The sequence below is a fragment of the Ipomoea triloba genome, chromosome 9, assembly GCF_003576645.1.
Source record: "Ipomoea triloba cultivar NCNSP0323 chromosome 9, ASM357664v1".
Taxonomy (NCBI): domain Eukaryota; kingdom Viridiplantae; phylum Streptophyta; class Magnoliopsida; order Solanales; family Convolvulaceae; genus Ipomoea; species Ipomoea triloba.
Window position 1 is genome coordinate 13,120,746 of NC_044924.1, and position 8,606 is coordinate 13,129,351.

General features: G+C 34.8%; 1 long non-coding RNA gene across 2 annotated transcripts; it reads left to right on the forward strand.

Moving 5' to 3' along the window:
- Position 1: 1 nt before the first annotated feature.
- Positions 2-7,054, forward strand: LOC116028831. Of its 2 annotated transcripts, XR_004100228.1 has the most exons (7): positions 2-51; positions 5,525-5,700; positions 5,880-5,995; positions 6,102-6,158; positions 6,320-6,419; positions 6,511-6,576; positions 6,992-7,054. It is a non-coding gene; the product is annotated as an uncharacterized LOC116028831 (long non-coding RNA). The 2 variants fall into 2 exon arrangements; XR_004100227.1 differs by having other exon boundaries at positions 5,880-6,158.
- The last annotated feature ends 1,552 nt before the right edge of the window (positions 7,055-8,606 follow it).

Consider the following 8,606-nt stretch of genomic DNA (forward strand, 5'->3'; position numbering starts at 1 on the left):
TTTAAATTAAAGATGGATCAAGAAGGATGAGACCTTTTGTGGGCAAATAAGGTTAGTTCACCTATTCTTTTTGTACTCAATGAGAACATACCTTCAAATGTGCATAACTTTTTCTTATGACGCTGCATTATAGTAAATAGAAAGAGAAAGCTATGCTTGTGTGAATTTGATAAATTGTGATGTTTTATATGCATATGCATTGAAGTGTGAATTTGTATATTGTTACAGGCTCCATATACATGGCAATACATAGCGGCCATAATCATTTAAGATAACTCTTTTTTTTTATTTATTAATATTAAATACTAGGAAGACACTTCCATAGTCATCGTTATAATGTTGAACACTAAAAATTATAAGAGATGTGATATATTATATAATTTGACAATTGACAAAATTGAACCCATTCCTTCAATTTTGTTAGATTATTAAATGTACCACATCCCTTACAATTTTAAGCATATAACATTGTTACGATTCACATGATAGATTTTTTCTTAAAAATTATTAAGAAATAATCTTTCATGATAGATTTTTTCTTAAAAATTATTAAGAAATAATCTTTCATGACAGTCATAAGATATTTTAATTTGACAAAATTGAAGGGCATGACAGTCATAAGATATTTTAATTTGACAAAATTGAAGGGATGGACAGTCATAAGATATTTTAATTTGACAAAATTGAAGGGATGGGTTGTCATAAGATATTTTAATTTGACAAAATTGAAGGGATGGGTTTGATTTTGTCAAATTAAAAAAAAAAAAGAGAAAGTATATTTTCCTATCATATTTTTAGTTTTTGATATTTTTACCACACCAACACTATAGTGGTTCCTTAGTAGGAGAAGTTTGGGCATGGTGACTCTTTCTATGGGATGTTGCTCTTGCGTACAGTTTAAATTAAAAATTAATCAAGAAGGACAAGAACTTTTGTGTGAGCAAATAAGGTTAGATCACCCATTTATTTTGAACTCAATGAGAACATACCTTCAAATGTGTATATAGCTTTTTGTTATAATGCTGCATTATAGTAAATAGAAAGAAAAAGCTATGCTTTTGTGAATTTGATCAATTGTGATGTTGTGAATTTGATCAATTGTGATTTTTTATATGCATATTGAAGTGTGAATTTGATATATAGGGCTATCATCATTTAACTCTATAACTCCTTTTGGAGTTTTGTTTTTGTTATATTTGTGCATTTTTTATTTTTTTCTCGTGCATGAATTATCCATTTTATACCGGTTATTTTTTTATTAGGTTTCGTTTTGCTTATTTTAGTCTGTTTTATTTAATTTTATAGCACTCAAGTGTTCTTGTGTAATTTTTGGTTCTTTCTCTTTATGTCTTCCCTGAATTTTTTTGGGTTATTTTTGTTTTGATATATTTGTGCATTTTCTTTTTGTTGTGTTTTTATTCAATGTGTCCCTGAATTTGTAGGAATTCTTTATGTTTCGTTATATTTGTGTGTATTCTTTGAATTTATTCTTGAATATCTTGGAGTTGTTTTTATTTCGTTATATTTGTGTATTTTTTTTTAATTTTTTGCATGCATTAATTACCCCAATTTTACAGGTAATTTTTTTGTTAGATTTCTTTTTGCATATTTTTAGTTTGAATTGTTGACTTTATTTAATTTTATAGCATTATTCAAGTGTTCTTGCGTAGGTTTTGGTTCTTTCTCTTTATGTTCCTGCTTTTTTTTGGGTTATTTTTGTTTTATATATTTGTGCCTTTTCTTTTTGTCCGTTGTGTTTTTCATTCAATGTGTTCTTGAATTTTTTGGAGTTCTTTTTGTTTCGTTATATTTGTGTGTTTTATTTGAATGTGTTCTTGAATGTCATGGAGTTCTTTTCGTTTCGTTATATTCGTGTGTATATTTCCCCAATGTGTTTTTATTTTCTAAGGAGTATTTATGAAATATTTAGTTAATTTTTTTTAATTTATAGCATTTTTCGAGTGCTATTGTGTAGTTTTTAGTTTTTTCTTTTTATGTTTTCCCCTGCATTTACGGGTTATTTACGCTTCGTTATATTTTTGCTTTTGATTTTGTTCGTTCTGTTTTTCTTTTAATTTGTTCCTGAATGTCTTTGAGTTCTTTTTGTTTCGATATATTTGTGTGTTTTTCCCCCATATATTAATTTTCTCTTTTTATCATTCATCGTTTTTTATAGCATTCTTTCGGTATATTTTTTGTTTGAATGTGGTAGTTCTAAAGTTCGTTTTGAAATTCAATAAACAACTTTTAAAGGTCAATTTCAATTAGGAATAGTGAATTCTTTTCAAAGTATTCTTGTGTAGTTTTGGTTTATTTTCGTTTCGTTATATTTGTTCGTTGCGTTTTTGTTTGAATGTGTTCTTGAATATCTTGGAGTTCTTTTTGTTTTGTTATATTTGTGTATTTTTTTCCATGCATTAATTACCCCCTTTTTACATAATAGTGAATACTGAATTCTTGTGTAGTTTTGGTTTATTTTCGTTTCGTTATATTTATCCGTTGCGTTTTTGTTTGAATGTGTTCTTGAATACCATGGAGTTCTTTTTGTTTCGTTATATTTGTGTATTTTTTCCGTGCATTAATTACCCCTTTTTTATAGGTTTTTTTTTTTTTAGCTTTCATTTTGCATCCCAAAGATCATTTATAATTTTAAAGGTATTTTTATTATGAATAGTGAATTCTTTAATTTCCTAAGGAGTACTTTTGAAGTATTTAATCTCCTTCTCTTTAATTTTATAGCATTATTCAAGTGTTCTTGTGTCCTTTCTCTTTATATTTTTCCTGAATTTTTTAGGCTATTTGTGCTTTTTCTTTTTGTCCATTGTGATTTTTTGGAACTCTTTTTGTTTCGTTATATTTGTGTGTTTTTTCCCAATGTGTCCTTATTTTCTAAGGAGTATTTATGAAATATTTAGTTTGGTTTTTTCTCTTTATGTTTTTCCTGTCTAGGTTATTTAGGCTTTTGATTTTGTTCGTTCTATTTTTCTTTGAATGTGTTCCTGAATGTCTTGGAGTTCTTTTCGTTTCGTTATATTTGTGTGTTTTTTTCCCGTATATCAATTTTCTCTTTTTATCGTTCATTATTTTGTTAGCATTTTTTCGGTATATTTTTTTATTTGAATTGGGTAGCTCTAAAGTTGGTTTTTGAAATTCAGTAAATAACTTTTAAAGGTATTTCGATTAGGAATAGTAATTTCTTTTATTTTCTAATTATTATTTCCGACATTCATAACTTTTTTTTGTTAGCTTTCGTTTTGAATATTTTTAGTTTGAATTGTGTATTTTCGGCAAAGATCATTTCATAATTTTAAAGGTATTTTTATATTTGTCCGTTGCGTTTTCGTTTGAAGGTCTTCCTGTTCTTTATGTTTCGTTATATTTGTGCATTTTTTATTTTTTCCCGTGCATTAATTATTCATCTTTACCGGTTATTTTTTTATTAGCTTTCGTTTTGCTTATTTTTAGTTTGATTGTGTATTTTTCGCAAAGATCATTTTATAATTTTAAAGGTATTTTTATTAGGAATAGTGAATTCTTGAATTGTGTATTTAATCTTATAGCATTACTCAAGTGTGTAGTTTTTGGTTCTTTCTCATGTTTCTGGGGCACTAATGGATGATTTTAAAGTTGTGCTTGGAATGGATTTCCTACGACAAGTCGCCGCCATCCCCATGTAACTCCATGCTGGCCATCGCAACGGACTAGCAACTCAATCTCGAACTTGGCTCTGATACGAACCGTCGACGTTTTGTGCGGCCTTAGCTATATTTCTCCTCAAATAGCTAAGTCAGCCCCGTTCGTCCCTCGGAAAGGATGCAATGTAAACTCTCGAACTTGGCTCTGATACGAACGGTCGACGTTTTGTGCGGCCTTAGCTATATTTCTCCTCAAATAGCTAAGTCAGCCCCGTTCGTCCCTCGGAAAGGATGCAATGTAAACTCTCGAACTTCGTTCGTCCCTCGGAAAGGATGCAATGTAAACTCTCGAACTTGGCTCTGATACGAACGGTCGACGTTTTGTGCGGCTCGAACTTGGCTCTGATACGAACGGTCGACGTTTTGTGCGGTCTTAGCTATATTTCCCCTAAAATAGCTAAGTCAGCCCCGTTCGTCCCTCGGAAAGGATGCAATGTAAACGATGAGATAGCTACGAAAGAAAGTTAGGCAAGAACTTCGTAAGGAACACTTGTGCTTTATAAAGTACTTGAATGCCTCGAACCTTGGATGTTTACAAATGAGGGCTCCTTTTGGGTATTTGATCCACCTCCTCAATGGAGGGTGGAGGTTTATTTGATCCTACGGCTATGGTTGTTTCTCTAGAATTTCTAAAATTATCTTTACACATTTGAAGATTCCATAGGGTTCTAAGCATTACTACATTCTCTAGCTAATGTAGCTCTAGATTATTCTAGAGCCTATGGGATGTTATGTGCAAATGCTGGAAAGTTGAGTGATTTATCAAACCTCGGAATCTTGCGGAAAAGCCGTAAAGGCGCTACATTTGTAACAGACTTGTTTGGAGCCGTAAGGGCGCTACATTTGTAACAGACGTTTTCTCCTAAGGATATCTCGTGCGACCTTAGCTATATTTCCCCTCAAATAGTTAAGTCAGCCTCGTTCGTCCCTCGGATGGATGCAATGTAAACGATGAGATAGCTACGAAAGAAAGTTGGGCAAGATCTTCGTGAGGAACACTTATGGTTTATAAAGTACTTGAATCCCTCGAACCTTGGATGCTTACAAATGACCCCTTGTAGGATATTTATACCCATTTCACCTCCACAATGGACGGTGAAGATCTATTTGATCCTACGGCTATGGTTGCTTTTCTAGAATCCTCTAAAATTAACTATACACATTTGAGGATTCCATAGGATTCTAGAATATTCTAAGCATTCCTACATTCTCAACTAGTATGTACATGGCTCTAAATTATTCTACAGCCTATGGGATGTTATGTGCAAATGCTGGAAAGTTGAGTGATGTAGCAAAACCTCGGAATCTTGCGGAAAAGCCGTAAGAGCGCTACATCTGTAACGGATTTGTTTTCCCCTAATGATGTCTCGTGCGACCTTAGGGCGCTACATCCTCCCCACCTAATTTGGCGACGTCCTCGTCGCCTTGTATTCTTCCCGTTGATGTTGGAATTGCCACAAGTCCTCCTCCGGCTCCCAGCTTTTGAGGCGGAACTCCTCTCTTGCGAACTACCTTAGATGTGAGCACCTTGTCTATATCCCGACCGAAGGACTTTGTTACCACAGGCGGTGCTCGTTGAGATAACCTTCGGCTTGGGCCCTCCATGTCTTCGTGATTACTTTCAAGTTAAAACATCCCAATGATTTTATTACTTGCTTTGGTTATGTTTCTTTAGTGCATCTGGACTATGTTTTCAAGCATCTAGATACTAAGGTCATTGAGATTTGTTGTTTTTTTTTTCTGGACAAAACTCAGCTTGCCCTTTATTGGATAACTGTGTGTTACATTCCAAAGTTCTTTTTGTGGTTATTGTTCTTCAAAATTGATAGGAGGGTCAAGGAAGACAGAATTGTAAGCTTGCGGTGGCTCATCACAGAAGGCGTGATGGGAAATCTGAATTCATAGTGGCTCAGAATACAAAGGGACTATTGAAGAGTTCAGAAGACAGTTTAATTGGGAAAGTGACTGCTAATCTTATGGGATCAAAATACCACATATGGATCAGGTACATTTTCTTTGATGCTTTTGGTAATTTTTTATGTTTAGAGCTCTGAATTGTTAAAGTTGTCTGCTTGATTCAAACAATCAAAGCTATTGGGTGTTTTGAGGTAAGCTTCTTCTGGTCCTTTTGACCAAAAACATAATAGAAGAAAGGGAATTGAGAGTTTGGTCACATGTTCACAGATTTATGGCTACTTGGCCTGCCTGGAGTGGCAGTTATAGAAGGATCAAAGCATGGATAGCGAAGCACCAATCCATGCTGTTGAAGAGCACGACACAAGTGATCACGTTCAACCAATGTGAGGAAGAATGATTTCTAGATGTACACTTTTACTAATTCCCAGCTTGGGCTTTTGTCTTTTTACTTAGATACAACATATTAATCCAATGCCAATGGATTGGAAGGAGCATATGGTGGATAAAGTGCATCAGCTCTTCTTAAGGGTTCCCCACTTTAACAAGGTAAGTCCAGGTCTCAAATGTTGTAGTATGACTTTTTAGTATGATATTTGGTTTGAGGATATCATCTGTCTGATCTTATGTGCATGTGTTCACTGTTATTTTAAATCAGTTATTATCCCTCATGCACTATGGGGCTTAAAATATTTTGCGCTTTGTTTTAGGTAGGAGAGATACCACAGCGGCTGCCAAAATTCTAAGGAATTTGACCATATACAGTTTTTGATTCAAACGAAAATTCTTATTACTGGTGTGGCTATCTTGGTAAGCGAGCTCTGAGTATGCACTTGTATGTATTTATGCTCTCCCACTCTTGTAGCAAACTCTATTAATTATACAATTTTTTAATGTGTAGGAGTCCGTGGGCATTGCCAAAGCTCTGGCTGCAAAGAATGGATATGAGTTGGATTCAAATCAAGAGGTGTGCTTTCTAGGAAGCAAAGTTTCCTAGCTTATTTTTTCAACTATTATTATATATGTGTGTATATATATATATATATATATATATATATATATAAATTCTTGAGTTAAGCTTAAATATTTAAACCTTCCCTTTTCTTTCATTATTTTCATAACCTTTTAACCATGCCTAATGTAAAGCATTGTAGGACATGCCATTGCCTTTAGATAATTAACATTCAACTTGCTTATCTATCAAAAAGAATTTAGTTTCTCATTCTACTGAACATCCTATCCCCAACATATATATTCTTCTCAAGTTCAATATCTAACAAATACAACTATACAAGAAATTTCAGCTTTAGGCTCCTTAATCCTTAGTTTTCTTGTTTTAATTCTTCACCAAATTTATGTCATTGTTTATTTTTTACTAACAGTTATTTGGTCTTGGTGTTGCCAACATTTGTGGTTCATTCTTCTCATCATACCCTACAACAGGTGAGACTTCACTTTGTAGAATTCCCATAATTCTTCAGAATTTGTATTACAACTAATTGCACTTATTAAAATGACAAAGAATTAGTATGATGTTTGAGATTCTAGTTTCTGTTTGTATTAGATGACTCACTATTTTCTGTTTGTATTGGATGACCCACTATTTGATTCCTGAAGAAGGCTTCTTTTTCTTGAGTGGAGCAAGAACAGGCTTAACTGGGATTGTGAAGGGAATTATCATGTGCTGTGCTCTTTTATTTTTGACGCCATTATTTGAATACATACCCTAGGTTGCGGTTTTGTATTCTATTTATTTACAGAAATTTTCAGTTTAACCATTGAAATCTACTCATGCATTTTATTATTCTCGAGTATATCCCAGTGTAATGTGTTTAGAGCAATCTTGTACCATGTGTATATTGTTTCATATTTCGCTATCGGCTTCTACAATCAAATTTCAACACTTTTTCTCCCAATGACGTCTTGTGCGACCTTAGCTATGCCTTAGCTATATTTCCTCTCAAATAGCTAAGTCAGCCTCGTTGAGATGACTATGGCTACGAAAGAAAGTTAGGCAAGAACTTCGTAAGGAACACTTGTGCTTTATAAAGTACTTGAATGCCTCGAACATTGGATGCTTACAAATGAGGGCCCCTTGTAGGGTATTTATACCCAATCTACATCCTCAATGGACGGTGGAGATTTATTTGATCCTACGGCTACGGTTGCTTTTCTAGAATCCTCTAAAATTATCTATATACATTTGAGGATTCCATAGGGTTATAGAATATTCTATGCAGCTTTTCTAGAATCCTCTAAAATTATCTATATACATTTGAGGATTCCATAGGGTTATAGAATATTCTAAGCATTCCTACATTCTCTAGCTAATATGTACATCTACGGCCTATGGGATGTTATGTGCAAATGCTGGAAAGTTCTAGAGTGATAGCAAAGCTCAGAATCTTGCGGAAAAGCCGTCAGGGTGCTACATCTGTCACGGACTCATTTTTCCCTAACGACCTTAGTTATATTTCCCCTCAAATAGCTAAGTCAGCCTCGTTCGTCCCTCGGAAAGGATGCTTACGGAAAAGTCACAAGTCCTCCCCCACCTAATTTGGCAACGTACTCATCGCCTTGTATTCTTCTAGTTGATGTTGGAATTGCCACAAGTCCTCCTCCAGCTCCCAGCTTGCTTCGGACTCCGGCAATCCTTTCCACTTGATAAGGTAGTGCGATTGAGGCGGAACTCCTCTCCTGCGAACTACCTTAGACGTTAGCACCTTGTCTATATCCCGACCGAAGGACTTTGTTACCATAGGCAGTGCTCGTTGAGATAACCTTCGGCTTGGGTCCTCCATGTCTTCGTGATAGGGTTTAAGCTAGAGCTGTCGCAACGGGCCGGCGGGCCCCGCCCCGCCAAAGCCCGCCATATGGGAGGTTGACCCGCCCCGCCCCGCCTTAAGCCCGTGGGTCTTGGCGGGGGCCCGCCCAATAGCAACAAAGACAGAGAACGGCTACTCTTAACGGTCAAAGCGAGCCCCTTTATTTCTTTCA